The sequence below is a fragment of the Henckelia pumila genome, chromosome 1 (assembly GCF_033568475.1).
Source record: "Henckelia pumila isolate YLH828 chromosome 1, ASM3356847v2, whole genome shotgun sequence".
In the NCBI taxonomy this organism is placed as follows: domain Eukaryota; kingdom Viridiplantae; phylum Streptophyta; class Magnoliopsida; order Lamiales; family Gesneriaceae; genus Henckelia; species Henckelia pumila.
The window spans coordinates 12240178-12256097 of NC_133120.1; the positions used below are offsets into that span (position 1 = coordinate 12240178).

A 15920-nucleotide genomic window follows, 5' to 3' on the forward strand; every position below is an offset into this window, starting at 1 on the left:
AAGATTTGGTATCTATTTTCTTATGAGGATATTTTCGTAATCTTCCTGATCTTAGAAGCTGTAGTACTGGTTTCGCCGTATAGATTGGGTATGCGAAAGAGAAGATTATTAGAAGTACTGAGGAATTTTTGTTTGGGAATCCTTTCTTTCCGGAGTAATTGAATGTAGCAGCTGTAGCTCTGAGCCGAAAGATCTGTTCTTATTTTATCTACTTTCGGTATATTACTTTGATCTTTGATTGCGGCACTTCTGATTTAGAATTTGAAACAGATAGGAGTTCTATCAGCATTTTGCTTTCGAGCCGAATGAGAATTGATTGAGAAGATCAAGATCGTTCAGAGATTTGATTCGAATTTTCAGAATTCAATGAAGAAAAGTCAGATCTGAACCAGTCTGAGATTCAGGTTGGTGTTGATGCTCTATTGAGATTGAGTTTATTGTTGTGACAGATGATTCTGATGGAGACAATGTATCTTGAGATTGGCACATTGCAGTCTTTTCAGTATTCTTTCAGATGATCAAAAGGTTTACGATGATTGTAGAGTCAGTTTTGGTAGAAGAAGATAAAGAACGTTGTTTGATGATTGTATCCCGTATTGTAAACTTTTTGCTGTTCATAGCAAAGAGAGAATGACCCGACGGTCTGTTGTACAGTTTATTCTGGTTCAGAATGGGATAGAGATCATGTTTTTGATGGATTCGTCAGGAAACTTCTTTGAGCAGTCTGAGTTGAGGTACTATCTGTTTAAGATTTATCGATTGGTGATAGATACTATTGTTTTCAGTTCATAATAATTCTCAGACATAATCAGATGATAGATATTCTGTCAAAACTTTTGTCAAATTGTTTGATTGCAGAATTTGGTCACTTCAGACATAGATCTTTGATATACCCTTTCTTTTGGTATAGTATTCGAAGAGGCTTTTTTTATTTGATTGCATCTGAGTACAGTTGTTGTCCTCAGAACGACGGACATTCAGAGCAGACGATTTGGGTTTAGAGGCTTTGCTGAGCTGTAGTGCTGGGCAGACCCAATATCTGTATAGCCTGATCGGGCTAGGTGAGGGTGAGCGGTCTATGTCATCTCTTAAGCTCATTTTTATCTGACTTGATAAATCATGGTACCGATCCTAAAGGTCCATGGTTCGAATTAGAGTAAGTTATGAAACTCCCTGATTCCGGGAGGAGAAGATCTAGAGCATGGTGCTTGAATCTTGCACTAGCTGACGAGTTGTACAAGCAGATATGAAAATCTCTTTTGTATTGGGATGATTCTTTTTTGAGTCACCTGTTTTGGGACCAGATTTGTTTCAAGGTTTATGGACAGATGATGGTTGTCTGTCGAGAATGAAGGTGACTTGGGCTAGACAGTCAAAGTATACGAATGTTAGGTGCAGACTTTCGTAATTTGATTGGAAAGATCGAATATTTTTGATGATTTCTACTTGTAGAGGATTTGTCAGTTATGAGAAGAGAGAGAAACAATATCTGAGATTGATCGAATCTCACTAGAGTCTGGAGATGATAGGCGATCTTGCCTACAGACTTATTTTGTTCCGTCTCTTTCTGGTTTTCACGAGGTGTTTTCTGTCTTTTGTTGCGGATTATCGCCAGATCCTTGTTGCTGAATTACCAGACCGGAATTTCTAGTGTTCTTTAACTGATGAGACCGGAGTTGTTGAGATGCCGAATTGCTTGAGACGACTGATTCAGGGTCGACCTGAATTAGAAGCAGTTCCGAAACAAATGATTCAATTTATGTTATTGCAGTGAAACTGTAACAATTTTGAAGAAGAGAATTGGGAGACAGAGTCCGAGTTGATACAGCATTTTTAGGATTTATTCTGAGACATGAACCCTCTTGCAGTTTTGGGTTTTGGACCTTTGCTTTTGAGATTGAACAATATTCGATTTTGAGGACGAAATCAGTTCTTAGGGGGGGGGGGGGGAGAATTGTAACGCCCCAAAATTTGCCTAATCGAGATTTTATGATATTAAGATTGATAATCAGAGATTAAGAAATTCAAGGATTTAATTGTTATTCGATAAGGGACTAAACTGCAATTTTTGGAAAATTCAGGGACCAAAGTGCAAAAGTGGGATTTCATATATATTCTCGGCCCTTGCTTTAGTTGACTAGTCTTCTCTTCTTCCTCCTCTTTCTCCAAAATGATTCCCCTCAATTGAAGTCGAGAAAGCACCTCCCAAGCTTGCAGATTTCTTTCCGAGCTCTATCCGTCCGGTAGAAATACAATTTGAAGGCAGATTCGCGATCACGACTGCGAGAGCTCCGTTATACCGTAAGTTTTTCTTCGATCCAGCATACTTTGATTTTGGGATGTTTTCAGAATTCTTTTAAATCCGGATATGTCATTCTTGAGATAGCATGTATCGTATATTTGAAGTCGGATCGGAAAAAGAACGTCGTTCAGATTTGTTATAATTTTTGGAAGTATATTCGAAAATATGGGTTTCTAGATTTGTTGGAATTGTGTTGTTTTAGTTGGATTATTGATGTTGGGAGTTGTTTTGGATTGATAAATTGTTGTCTGTGGTTTTCGGTTGATCAGATTATAGTCGTTATGCCGAATAAGAAGTACGAGTGAGGGTAACACGAGGACTTCCTAGGGGGTCACCCATACTAGTACTGCTCTCGCCCAAGTACGCTTAACTTTGGAGTTCTGATGGGATCTGGTGCAATAGTGCTGGTAAGATTGCACCCAACGGTGAATGAATTCTTTATTGTTTTGTCTCTCGAATTGCGGATCGGAGGAACAGGCGCTGCTGTGAAACCCCGTTTCTAATCTTCTAATATCGAATAATTAACAACAATAAAAAACAAAGAGCAGAGGAAACGAATCAAAAAAAATTTTATTTTTTTTTAAACAAGCCTAGCACCCGCGCAAGATATCACCTCGCGCGCGCGCAGGAAAAGAGGCCAGAGGCCTCGAGGAATGCTCGCGCTCGCGCAAGGGGAAGTGCTCGCGCGCGCGTGCGGGAAAAATTACCCGAGCCTCAAGGCAACTCGCGCGCGCGCGAGGTCATGCCTCGCTCGCGCGCAGGCCAGTCGGACAAAACAAGTGCAGAGCCCTAGGAACCAATTCCAAACGCAACTCCAATCAAATCTAAACTCAAGAACACATACATATCAATATTTAGAACATACAATATCCTAAGTTCTGCCCAAAATACAATAAGAAGTTCGACGTTAGGGTCATCCGACAAATCAAATAAATTCGAGTTTCCTAAACATGATTCAAGACATGAAATTTCATCAACCCTATAAAGCAAGATTGCTAAAAGAACAAACTTCTAGACGGTGTCTCACTCTATCACTTCCAACTCGATCTAGTCATGCAGCTTCTGACTCGATCCTACCCCACCTGCCATCAAGTACACATACAAACAAAATGACAGCCGGATAATCCGATGAGAAATATAATTCCCAGTAAAAGAGACAAATCAAGCAATTCCAAATAATATATCAAATCATGTTATTTAAAACAACGAGTCAATCAATTCAAAAAGGCATATCCGCACTCAACTCGAAATGCATTAAAATGCAATGCATGACTTCAAAACTCAGGATTATCTAATCAGATAATCGAATATCAATCGGCACTCGGTTGAGATCCCAGGGTCAAGTCATCACGAACAACCCACCGACACTCCCATTCGGGGTGGATGTCGTACAACTCAATCCCCTAGACTTTAGAGCAACTATAAGAAGTATTCTAGCTCTTAGAAAAACTCGAAATCCAAGACCACTTCAATATAGCTCCCTAAATCGTCTAAGTTCAAAACGAATCAAATCTTCGGCTCAAGATGTATGCAAGTGATATTAAACTCATTCAATTTTAAATCAAATAATTTAAATAGCATGAAAGTATGTGATTTCTTTTGGGCACTCGAATTAATTCAAATTCGAGTTAATCGTCCCATTCATTCAATTGTCATCTTCTTACCTCTCTTAAATTCAATGTATCTGGAATCCGGACAATCTACAAACAAAATAATTCAAATCAATTACCATTCAATCGTAAGTCAACGATTAAATACACTCGATACTAAACCTTGATCAAATCTTCTACCACTCAAATCCCACGATTCTGAGAGTAACATCGTTCAATCAATCTGTACGGAGTTAAAAAGAATCCTATCAAATCAATCAATATTCGAATCGATCTTCAAACGAGAAAATAAACACAATACCGACTTCAACTCTAAATCAATCTGAATTCTGTCAATTCCTGATTCGAGGGTCTTACAACCAACACTAAAAAGAAGAATTGAAAAGATTAAATCTCGGCATTCAACTCATCCCAACTCGGTTAATTCAAAGAAATTCAATCGATAATCTAAAACTCAAAACCGGCGGCATAACGACTATTATCTGATCAAACCAAAATCAATAAACCATCATCAACACTTCAAACAACTCATATCATCCTCCAAATCTCAAGAACAACCAAATCCAACAATATACAAAAACCCCATTTTCGAAATTCTCAATGAAAATTCACAGAAAATCCAAACTTCATTCTTTAAACGATCCGACTTCGAATACACGGTTCATGCTAGCTCAAGAGTGAAATACTTGAAAATCATCCAAACCTATCAACCCTTCAAAATCTAAACATAGGGGATCGAAGCAAAACTTACGTTATAACGTAGCTCTCGCAGTCGTGATCGTGAATATGTCTTCAGATCGAAATTATAACGGACGTATCGTCAAAACCCGGGAAGAAGAAAGCTTGAATGAGGCGTGGCTATGGAGGAGGAAGGGAGAGGCGTGAGAGAGAGGGAGGGAGGAAGAAGGAGAAATGAGTGGTGGAGAGGAAACTAGCACTTTATACATATATAAGACCAAGTCAACTCCCACTAATTGCAATCCGGTCCCTGAAACTCCAATTTAAATCAATTAAATCCCTGCTCAATTAATTCCCTACCATTCAATTAAATTATAATAATAATAATAAATTCCACTAATCCCAAAATAATTAATTTCAGGGTCTTACAATTCTTCCCCTCTAAAAATCGATTTCGTCCTAGAAATCAAAGCAGTTCAATCTCATAAAAACAAGATAAATTTCAAAGACTGCTATAATAATTCTTCTCTCAAAATAACTCTAAAATAGCGGTTCTAATCAAACTCCGCTCCTTGCACCGTTTCTCGGCCTCCCTAAACATAAGTACAGAGATCTGCGTCGGAATCCGAATACTTTGTTCATCCATCTTCTCAAGTTGTCTTCATCCTAGACAGGAAATCTCCATCCGTCTATCGAACCTCGAATCAAATCTGATCCCAAGTCAGGAAACTCAGAAAATCATCCCAATTCAATTGGGATTCTCATTTCTTCTCGTACAACTCATTTACAAAAATTGATATCAAGATACTCGTCTGATAGCTGTTGTACAGAAATTTCACAAAAGATGAGAAATCCATCCAGCTAGTGCCAAAACCAAGCACTACATCTCAGCATATCCTCTTAAAGTTTATATCGCTTATTCTTGGTTGTCCGTCGTTCTGAGGATAATAAACTGAACCCAATTATAATCCAATAACAAAAGTCTCTCAAAATTAAGTTCAAGGTGAGGGTTAACTCAAAATCTCATTCTGAAAGGACAGACTTTGACAAGTCAACTATCTAAAAATCCTCATAACAACAATCCCAATCATATTGTCGTGTCTGGAATCCAATCTGTATGGAAACATAAGCAGACTACAACAATATCTCGATTATAATCAGATAGTATCTCCAAATCAGACAGTTCTATACCTCCGTGACCACATGCCGAACACTCCAAATTCTATTCTGCACGGATAAACTGCGACAGATCAAAACAATCTGAAATTCTTTCTGCCCAAATTCTCAACATCAGGTCGAGTCTGGAATTCATTCCGTATGGAATATAGTAGTAGATTTCTGCAATCGGTCTAATAAAACTCAGATGGATTCTAATTTCCAGAATGATCGATAGCTTCAGAAAGGTATTCGTCGAAAAGTAATCTTCTTTTCATTATGAAAATTTACTGTACCACAGACAATCGGTTCCTTTTCTCTATCAGCTATCAAATGTGGACAGACTAGCAATTACGACATCATACATCAAACCTCATTCTTCATCTGTTCCTATAATGGTCGATTCCTCAATCCTCTGAATATCTTTCGGTCGTCTGAAAGAATAATGAACAATTGCAAAGTGCCAATCTCAAGATACTCTATCTCAATCAAAATCTCTGGCACAACAAAACAATTACTCACAAGTGAGGTATCGTCACTGTCCTGAAACTAAGAATGTGCCCAGTTCTGACTTTTCTTCAATAAATTCTCAAATTCGAATCTGTTTTATGCGCTATCTCCATCTTCTAAATCAATTCTGGCTTAGTTCGAATAAAAGAATTTTGGTAGAGTTCATATCTGTTCCAGACTCTAAATCAATAGTGCAACACTCATCAGTCGGCAAAGTCAAGGATAGTAGATAAAATAAGAACAGATCCATCGGCTCAAAGAGAATAACTGTAGTAGATAAAATAATAATAGACCATTCTGTTCAAACCTCAGTTGCTACATTGTATTACTTCGCATCATACTGGAATTCACCATCATATTATTCATCATATCCAATCTTTTCCTCAATCTCAGAATCAGTTCGGTTGCGAAACTCATACTTTGACTTCTCAGTTCAGAAAAAACTTCGAAAATTTCACTGGAGATAGTGATGCCCGATCTTACAAGCAATAAGATCACTACCAATTCAATATCATGAATCGGATGTTGAGTCTCATACTGCTCCAGCTGCTACTATGACTAAGCTATCACAGACTTCCTCTGAATAAGAATATCTCCAGAATCTGGATAAGAAGATGCAATGCACTGAAGATTATCAGTACAGAGGAAATAAGAAATACTGGAGCTCGGGTCGATCTCTTCTTCATAACTTTCGATCGGCTGAGAGTTACCGGAGCTTCAGCCTGCTCACGCGAAGCTCGTCTCGATATCTACAGTGCGCATCTCGGTCTAAGAGACAAAGACGCTCAAATTCCAAATCGAAGATGGACTTTCGGGGAGTTTTTCCCGAAGGGCGCACGGGGACCAAGCGAAGCGGCCCGCGTCACCCAGATTGCACGTTCACGTCGTGTGATTCAGTCTATTGCATCTTATCTATCCGCGGATTGGACTGAATGAGTCGGGAATAGGACAGCGAGGTATCTGAAGAACAAGAAGTACGAGTAAGAAAAAAAGAAATTAATGAAAAAAGGGATGCAAAATGAGGACTTCCCAGAGGGGGGTCACCCATCCTAGTACTGTTCTCGCCCAAGCGCGTTTAACTTCGGAGTTCTGATGGGATCTGGTGCATTAGGGCTGGTATGATCGTACCCAACAGTGAGTGAATTCTTTATTGTTTTGTTTCTCGAATTACGGATCGGAGGAACAAGCGCTACACTTTCAAATGGACATAACTTTCGATCGGCTGATAGTTACGGGAGTTTCCGCCTGCTCACGCGAAAATTGTCTCGATACCTACAGCGCGCATCTCGGTCTAAGAGACGGAAATGATCAAATTCCAACCCGGATATGGTCATTCAGGGAGTTTTTCCGGTAGGGCATGTAGGGACCCCCCGAAGAGGCCCGCGTCACCCAGATCGCACGTTCACGTCATGTGATTCAGTCTATTGCATATTTTCTATCTGCGGATTGGATTGAATGAGTCGGGAATACGACAGCAAGGAATCGGAAGAACAAGAAGTACGAGTAAGAAAAAAAGTAATTAATGAAAAAATGGTGCAACACGAGAACTTCCCAGGGGGTCACCAATCTTAGTATTGCTCTCGCCCAAGAAAGCTTAACTTCGGAGTTCTGATGGGATCCGGTGCTTAGTGCTGGTATGATCGTACCCAACGGTGAATGAATTCATTATTGTTTTGTCTGTCCAATTGCAGATCGGACGAACAGGTGCTGCACTTTCAAACGAACATAACTTTCGATCGGCTGTGAGTTACGGGAGCTTCAGCCTGCTCACGCGAAGTTTGTCTCGTTACCTACAGCGCGCATCTCGGTCTATGAGACGGAGACGCCCAAATTCCAAACCGTTGATGGACATTCGGGGAGTTTTTCCCGTAGGGCGCGTAGGGACCCACCGAAGAGGCCCGCGTCACCCAGATCGCACGTTCACATCATGTGATTCAGTCTATTACATCTTTTCTATCCGCGGATTGGACTGAAAGAGTCGGGAATAGGACAACGAGGAATCGAAAGAACAAGAAGTACGAGTTAAAAAAAAAAAGAAAATAGTGAAAAAATGGGTGCAACACGAGGATTACCAGGGGGTCACCCATCCTAGTACTGCTCTTGCCCAAGCACGCTTAACTTCGGAGTTCTGATGGGATCTGTTGCATTATTGCTGATAAGATCGCACCCAACGGTGAATGAATTCTTTATTTTTTTGTCTCTCGAATTGCGGATCGGAGGAACAGGCACTGCACTTTCAAACAGACATAACTTTCGATCGGAGCTTCAGCCTGCTCACGCAAATCTCGTCTCTATAACTACAGCGCGCATCTCGATCTAAGAGATAGATACGCTCAAATTCCAAAACAAAGATGGAATTTCAGAGAGTTTTTCTCGTAGGGCGCGCTGGGACCCACCAAAGCGGCCCGCGTCCCCCAGATCGTACGTTCACGTCATGTGATTCAGTCTATTGCATCTTTTTTATCCGCGGATTGGACTTAATGAGTAGGAAATAGGACAGCGTGGAATCAGAAGAACAAGAAGTACGAGTAAGAAAAAAAGAAATTAATGAAAGAAGGGGTGCAAAATGAGGACTTCCCAAGGGGGTCACCCATCCTAGTACTGTTCTTGCCCATGCGCGCTTAACTTCGGAGTTCCGATGGGATCCGGTGCATTAGTTCTGGTATGATCGAATCCAAAAATGAGTGAATTCTTTATTGTTTTTTTCTCGAATTGCGGATCAGAGGAACAAGCGCTACACTTTTAAACAGACATAACTTTCTATCGGCTGAGAGTTACGGGAGCTTCAACCTGCTCACGCAAAGCTCGTCTCGATACCTACAACTCGCATCTCGGTTAAAGAAACAGAGATGCTCAAATTCCAACCCGGAGATGGACATTCGGGGAGTTTTTCCCGTAGGGTGCGTAGGGACCCACCGAAGCGGCCCGCGTCACCCAAATCGCACGTTCACGTCATGTGATTCAGTCTATTACATCTTTTCTATCCGGGGATTGGACTGAATGAGTCGGGAATAGGACAACGAGGAATCGAAAGAACAAGAAGTACGAGTAAGAAAAAAAGAAATTAATGAAAAAAGTGGTGCAACACAAGGACTTCCCTGGGGGTCACCCATCCAAGTATTGCTCTCACTGAAGAACGCTTAACTTCAGAGTTCTGATGGGATCCGGTGCATTAGTGCTGGTATGATCGCACTCAACGGTGAATGAATTCTTTATTGTTTTGTCTCTTGAATTGCGGATCGGAGGAACATGCGATGTACTTTCAAACTAACATAAATTTCGATCTACTGAGAGTTACGGGAGCTTCAGCCTGCTCATGCGAAGTTCATCTCGATACCTACAACGCGCATCTTGGTTTATGAGATGGAGACGCCCAAATTACAACCCTGAGATGGACTTTTGGGGCGTTTTTCCCGTAGGGCGTGCTGGGACCCACCGAAGGGCCAGCGTCACCCACATCGCACGTTCACGTCATGTGATTCAGTCTATTGCATCTTTTATATCCACGGATTGGACTGAAAGAGTGGGGAATATGACAACGAGGAATCTTTTATATCCATGGATTGGACTGAAAGAGTGGGGAATATGACAACGAGGAATCGAAAAATTAATAAGTACGGGTAAGAAAACAAAGAAATTAATGAAAAAATGGGTGCAACACGAGGACTTCCCAGGGGGTCACCCATCCTAGCACTGCTCTCACCCAAGCTTGCTTAACTTCGGAGTTCTGATGGTATCTGGTGCAATAGTGCTGGTAAGATCGCTCTCAACGGTGAATGAATTCTTTATTGATTTGTCTCTCGAATTGCGGATCGGTGGACCAGGCGCTTCACTTTCAAACGGACATAACTTTCGATCGGCTCAGAGTTACGGGAGATTCAGCCTGCTCAGGCAAAACTCGTCTCGATACTTATAGCGCGCATCTCGGTCTAAGAAACGAAGACGCTCAAATTCCAAACAAGAGATGGACTTTCGGGGAGTTTTTCCCGTAGGGCGAGCTGGGACACACCGAAGCGGCCCGCGTCACCCAGATCGCATGTTCATGTCATGTGATCCAGTCTATTGCATCTTTTCTATCCGCGGATTGGACTGAATGAGTCGGGAATAGGACAACGAGGAATCGGAAGAATAAGAAGTACGAGTAAGAAAAAAGAAATTAATGAAAAAAGGGGTGCAAAATGAGGACTTCCCAGGGGGGGTCACCCATCCTAGTACTGTTCTCGCCCAAGCGCGTTTAACTTCGGAGTTCTGATGGGATCCTGTGCATTAGTGCTGGTATTATTGCACCCAACAGTGAGTGAATTCTTTATTGTTTTATTTCTAAAATTGCGGATCGGAGGAACAGGCGCTACACTTTTAAACGGACATAACTTTCGATCGCTGAGAGTTTCGGGATCTTGAGCCTGCTCACGCGAAGTCGTCTTGATACCTACAGTGCGCATCTCGGTATAAGAGACAGAGATGCTCAAATTCCTACCCGAAGAGGGACATTCGGGGATTTTTTTCCCGTAGGGCGTGTAGGGACCACCCGAAGCGGCCCGCGTCACCCAGAAAGCACGTTTATGTCGTGTGATTCAGTATATTCTATCTCATCTATTCGCGGATTGGAATGAATGAGTCGGAAATAGGACAACGAGGAATCGAAAGAACAAGAAGTACGAGTAAGAATAAAAGAAATTAATGAAAAAAGGGGTGCAACACGAGAACTTCCCATGGGGTCACCCATCCTAATATTGCTCTCGCCCAAGCACGCTTAACTTTGGAGTTTTGATTGGATCCGGTGCATTAGTGCTGGTATGATCGCACCCAACGGTGACTGAATTCTTTATTGTTTTGTCTCTTGAATTGCGGATCGGAGGAACAGGCGCTGCACCTTCAAACGAACATAACTTTCGATCGGCTGAGAGTTATGGGAGCTTCAGCCTGCTCACGCGAAGTTCGTCTTGATACCTATAGCACGCATCTCGGTCTATGAGACGAACACGCCCAAATTCCAACCCGAAGATGGACATTCGGGGAGTTTTTCCCATAGGGCGCGTAGGGACCCACCAAAGAGGACCACATCACCCAGATCGCACGTTCACGTTGTGTGATTCAGTCTATTGCATATTTTCTATCCGCGGATTGGACTGAAAGAGTCGGAAATAGGATAACGAGGAATCGAAAGAAGAAAAAGTACGAGTTAGAAAAAAAAATGAATGAAAAAAGGGGTGCAACACGAGGACTTCCCAGGGGGTCACCCATCCTAGTACTGCCCTCGCCCAAGCACGCTTATATTCGGAGTTCTGATGGGATCTGGTGCATTAGTGCTGGTAAGATCGCACCCAATGTTGAATGAATTCTTTATTGTTTTGTCTCTCGAATTGCGGATCGGAGGAATAGGCGCTGCACTTTCAAACGGACATAACTTTCGACCGACTTAGAGTTACGGGAGATTCTGCCTGCTCACGCGAAGCTAGTCTCAAAACCTACAGTGCGTATCTCGGTCAACGAGACGGATACGCTCAAATCCCAAACCGAAGATGGACTTTCGTGGAGTTTTTCCCATAGGGTGTGTTGGGACCCACCGAAGCAACACGCATCACCCAGATCGCACGTTCATGTCGTGTGATTCAGTCTATTGCATCATTTCTATCCGCGGATTGGACTGAATGAGTCGGTAATAGGACAGCTAGGAATCGGAAGAACAAGAAGTACGAGTATGAAAAAAAGAAATTAATGAAAAAAGGGGTGCAAAATGAGGACTTCCCAGGGGGGTTACCCATCCTAGTACTGTTCTCGCCCAAGCGCTCTTAACTTCGGAGTTCTGATGGGATCCAATGCATTAGTGCTGGTATGATCGCACCCAACAGTGAGTGAATTCTTTATTGTTTTGTTTCTCGAATTGCGGATCGGAGGAACAGACGCTACACTTTCAAATGGACATAACTTTAGATCAGCTGATAGTTACGAGAGCTTCAGCCTGACCATGCGAAGCTTGTCTCGATACCAACAGCACGCGTCTCGGTCTAAGAGACGGAGTCTCTCAAATTCCAATACGGAAATGGACATTCGGGGAGTTTTTCTCTTAGGGCACGCAGGGACCCACCGAAGCGGCCCGCGTCACCCAGATCGCACGTTCACGTCGTGTGATTCAGTCTATTGCATCTTTTCTATCCGCGAATTGGACTGAATAAGTCGGGAATAGGACAACAAGGAATTTGAAGAACAAGAATTACAAGTAAGAAAAGAAAAATTAATGAAAAAAGAGGTGCAACATGAGGACTTTCCAGGGGGTCACCCATCCTAGTATTGCTCTCGCCCAAGCATGCTTAACTTCGGAGTTATAATGGGATCCGGTGCACTAGTGCTGGTATGATCGCACCTAACGGTAAATGAATTCTTTATTGTTTTGTCTCTCGATTTGCGGATTGGAGGAACAGGCATTGCACTTTCAAACGGACATAACTTTCGATCGGTTAAGAGTTACGGGAGCTTCAGCCTGCTCACGCGAAGTTTGTCTCTATACTTATAGCGCGCATCTCAGTATATGAGACGAAGACACCCAAATTCCAACCCAAAGATGGACTTTCGGGGCATTTTTCTCGTAAGGCGCGCTGGTACCCACCAAAGCGGCCTGCGTCACCCAGATCGCACGTTCACGTTTTGTGATTCAGTCTATTGCATCTTTTATATCCGCGGATTGGACTGAATGAGTCGGGAATTTGACAGCAAGGAATCGGAAGAACAAGAAGTACGAGTAGAAAAAAAGAAATTAATGAAAAAAGGGGTGCAAAATGAGGACTTCCCAGGGGGGTCACCCATCCAAGTATTGTTCTCGCCCAAGCGCTCTTAACTTCGGAGTTAAGATGGGAACCGGTGCATTAGTGCTGGTATGATCTCACCCAACAGTGAGTGAATTCTTTATTGTTTTGTTTCTCGAATTGCTGATCGGAGGAACAGGCGCTACACTTTCAAACGGACATAACTTTCGATCAGCTGAGAGTTACGGGAGCTTCAGCCTGCTCACGCGAAGCTCGTCTCGATACCTACAGCACGCATCTCGGTCTAAGAGACGGAGATGCTCAAATTCCAACCCGGAGATGGACATTTGGGGAGTTTTTCTCGTAGGGCACGCAGGGACCCACCGAAGAGGCCCGCATCAGCTAGATCGCACGTTCATGTCCTGTGATTCAGTCTATTGCATCTTTTCTATCAGCGGATTGGACTGAATGAGTCGGGAATAGGACAACAAGAAATCGAAAGAACAAGAAGTACGAGTAAGAAAAAAAAGAAATTAATGAAAAAAGGGGTGCAACACGAGGAATTCCCAAGGGGTCACCCATCATAGTACTGCTCTGGCCCAAGCATGCTTAACTTCGGAATTCTAATGGGATCCGGTGCATTAGTGCTGGTATGATCGCACCTGACAATGAATGAATTCTTTATTGTTTTGTCTCTCGATTTGCGGATTGGAGGAACAGGCGCTGCACTTTCAAACGGACATAACTTTCGATCGGCTGAGAGTTACGGGAGCTTCAGCTTGCTCACGCAAAGTTTGTCTCAATACCTACAGTGCTCATCTCAGTCTATGAGACGGAGATGCCCAAATTCCAACCCAAAGATGGACTTTTGGGGCATTTTTCTCGTAGGGCATGCTGGGACCCACCGAAGTGGCCCGCGTCACCCAGATCGCACGTTCAAGTCGTGTGATTCAGTCTATTGCATCTTTTCTATCCGCAGATTGGACTGAAAGAGTTAGGAATTGGACAACAAGAAATCGAAAGAACAAGAAGTACGAGTAAGAAAAAAAAATTAATGAAAAAAGGGGTGCAACATGAGGACTTCCCAGGGGGTCACACATCATAGTACTGCTCTGGCCCAAGCATGCTTAAATTCTTAGTTCTGATGGGATCTGGTGCTTTAGTGCTGGTAAGATTGCACCCAACGGTGAATGAATTATTCATTCTTTTGTCTCGTGAATTGCGGATAGGAGGAACAGGCGCTGCACTTTCAAACGAACATAACTTTCGATCGGCTGAGATTTACGGGAGCTTCAGCCTGCTCTCGCGAAGCTCGTCTCGATACCTACAGCGCGCATCTCGGTCTAAGAGACGGAGACGCTTAAATTCCAAACCGGAGATGGTCTCGTAGGGCACTGGGACCCATCGAAGTGGCCCGCGTCACCAAGATCGAACGTTCACGTATTGTGATTCAGTCTATTGCATCTTTTTTATCCCTCGGATTGGACTGAATGAGTCAGGAATAGGACAACGAGAAATTGGAAAACAAGAAGTACGAGTAAGAAAAAAAGAAATTAATGAAAAAAGGGGTGCAAAATGAGGACTTCCCAGGGGGTCACCCATCCTAGTACTGTTCTCGCCCAAGCGCTCTTAACTTCGGAGTTAAGATGGGATCCGATGCATTAGTGCTGGTATGATCGCACCCAACAGTGAGTGAATTCTTTATTGTTTTGTTTCTCGAATTGCTGATCGGAGGAATAGGCGCTACACTTTCAAACGGACATAACTTTTGATCAGCTGAGAGTCACGGGAGCTTCAGCCTACTCACGCAAAACTCATCTCGATACCTACAACGCGCATCTCTTTCTAAGAGATGGAGACCCTCAAATTCCAACCCGAAGATGGACATTTGGGGAGTTTTTCCCGTAGGGCATGCAGGGACTCACCGAAGCGGCCCGCGTCACCCTGATCGCACGTTCACATCGTGTGATTCAGTCTATTGCATCTTTTCTATCCGCGGATTGGACTTAATGAGTCGAGAATAGGACAACAAGGAATTGGAAGAACAATAAATACAAGTAAGAAAAAAAAATTAATGAAAAAAGAGGTGCAACACGAGGACTTCCCAGGGGTCACCCTTCCTAGTATTTCTCTCGCCCAAAGCACGCTTAACTTCGGAGTTCTAATGGGATCCGGTGCATTAGTGTTGGTATGATCGCACCAAACGTTGAATTAATTCTTTATTGTTTTGTCTCTCGAATTGCGGATTGGAGGAACAGGCGTTGTACTTTCAAACGGACATAACTTTCGATCGTCTGAGAGTTATGGGAGCTATAGCCTGCTCACGCGGAGTTTGTCACTATGAGACGGAGACGCCCAAATTCCAAACCAAAGATGGACTTTTGGGGCGTTTTTCTCGTAGTGCTCGCTGGGATCCACCGAAACGGCCCGCATCACCCAGATTGCACGTTCATGACGTCGTGTGATTTAGTCTATTACATATTTTCTATCCGCGGATTGGACCGAAATAGTCGGGAATAGGACAACGAGAAATCGAAAGAACAAGAAGTACGAGTAAGAAAAAAAAGAAATTTATGAAAAAGGGGTGCAACACGAGGACTTCCCAGGGGGTCACCCATCCTAGTACTGCTCTCGCCCAAGCACACTTAACTTCGGAGTTCTGATGAAATCTGGTGCTTTAGTGGTGGTAAGATCACACCCAACGATGAATGAATTCTTTATTCTTTTGTCTCTCAAATTGCGGATCGGAGGAACAGGCGCTGCACTTTCAAACGGACATAACTTTCGATCGACTGAGAGTTACTGGAGCTTCAGCCTGCTCACGCGAAGTTCGTCTCGATACCTACAGCACGCTGGGACCCACCGAAGGGGACCGCGTCACACAGATCGCACGTTCACTTTGTGTGATTCAGCATGGATTTT

General features: G+C 43.0%; 7 non-coding genes and 11 pseudogenes across 7 annotated transcripts; all 18 read right to left on the reverse strand.

The window, feature by feature from the left end:
- Positions 1-2604: 2604 nt before the first annotated feature.
- Positions 2605-2723, reverse strand: LOC140876633 (5S ribosomal RNA; annotated as a pseudogene).
- Positions 2724-7263: 4540 nt separating this feature from the next.
- LOC140876660 (5S ribosomal RNA) lies at positions 7264-7385 on the reverse strand (annotated as a pseudogene).
- A 400-nt stretch (positions 7386-7785) lies between these two features.
- LOC140876658 (5S ribosomal RNA) lies at positions 7786-7903 on the reverse strand (annotated as a pseudogene).
- A 403-nt stretch (positions 7904-8306) lies between these two features.
- LOC140876635 (5S ribosomal RNA) lies at positions 8307-8424 on the reverse strand (annotated as a pseudogene).
- A 387-nt stretch (positions 8425-8811) lies between these two features.
- LOC140876677 (5S ribosomal RNA) lies at positions 8812-8931 on the reverse strand (annotated as a pseudogene).
- A 400-nt stretch (positions 8932-9331) lies between these two features.
- LOC140876670 (5S ribosomal RNA) lies at positions 9332-9450 on the reverse strand (annotated as a pseudogene).
- A 454-nt stretch (positions 9451-9904) lies between these two features.
- Positions 9905-10023, reverse strand: LOC140876668 (5S ribosomal RNA; annotated as a pseudogene).
- A 400-nt stretch (positions 10024-10423) lies between these two features.
- On the reverse strand, positions 10424-10544 carry LOC140876629 (5S ribosomal RNA; annotated as a pseudogene).
- A 400-nt stretch (positions 10545-10944) lies between these two features.
- On the reverse strand, positions 10945-11063 carry LOC140876559 (5S ribosomal RNA). The gene has a single exon (XR_012148863.1). It is a non-coding gene; the product is annotated as a 5S ribosomal RNA (ribosomal RNA).
- Positions 11064-11462: 399 nt separating this feature from the next.
- LOC140876655 (5S ribosomal RNA) lies at positions 11463-11581 on the reverse strand. Its single transcript, XR_012148930.1, has one exon. It is a non-coding gene; the product is annotated as a 5S ribosomal RNA (ribosomal RNA).
- Positions 11582-11982: 401 nt separating this feature from the next.
- Positions 11983-12102, reverse strand: LOC140876606 (5S ribosomal RNA). Its single transcript, XR_012148908.1, has one exon. It is a non-coding gene; the product is annotated as a 5S ribosomal RNA (ribosomal RNA).
- A 400-nt stretch (positions 12103-12502) lies between these two features.
- On the reverse strand, positions 12503-12621 carry LOC140876625 (5S ribosomal RNA; annotated as a pseudogene).
- Positions 12622-13021: 400 nt separating this feature from the next.
- Positions 13022-13141, reverse strand: LOC140876684 (5S ribosomal RNA; annotated as a pseudogene).
- A 402-nt stretch (positions 13142-13543) lies between these two features.
- Positions 13544-13662, reverse strand: LOC140876818 (5S ribosomal RNA). Its single transcript, XR_012149050.1, has one exon. It is a non-coding gene; the product is annotated as a 5S ribosomal RNA (ribosomal RNA).
- A 399-nt stretch (positions 13663-14061) lies between these two features.
- Positions 14062-14180, reverse strand: LOC140876680 (5S ribosomal RNA; annotated as a pseudogene).
- Positions 14181-14563: 383 nt separating this feature from the next.
- On the reverse strand, positions 14564-14682 carry LOC140876590 (5S ribosomal RNA). The gene has a single exon (XR_012148893.1). It is a non-coding gene; the product is annotated as a 5S ribosomal RNA (ribosomal RNA).
- A 399-nt stretch (positions 14683-15081) lies between these two features.
- LOC140876607 (5S ribosomal RNA) lies at positions 15082-15200 on the reverse strand. The gene has a single exon (XR_012148909.1). It is a non-coding gene; the product is annotated as a 5S ribosomal RNA (ribosomal RNA).
- Positions 15201-15579: 379 nt separating this feature from the next.
- Positions 15580-15698, reverse strand: LOC140876887 (5S ribosomal RNA). Its single transcript, XR_012149117.1, has one exon. It is a non-coding gene; the product is annotated as a 5S ribosomal RNA (ribosomal RNA).
- Between the last annotated feature and the right edge of the window lie 222 nt (positions 15699-15920).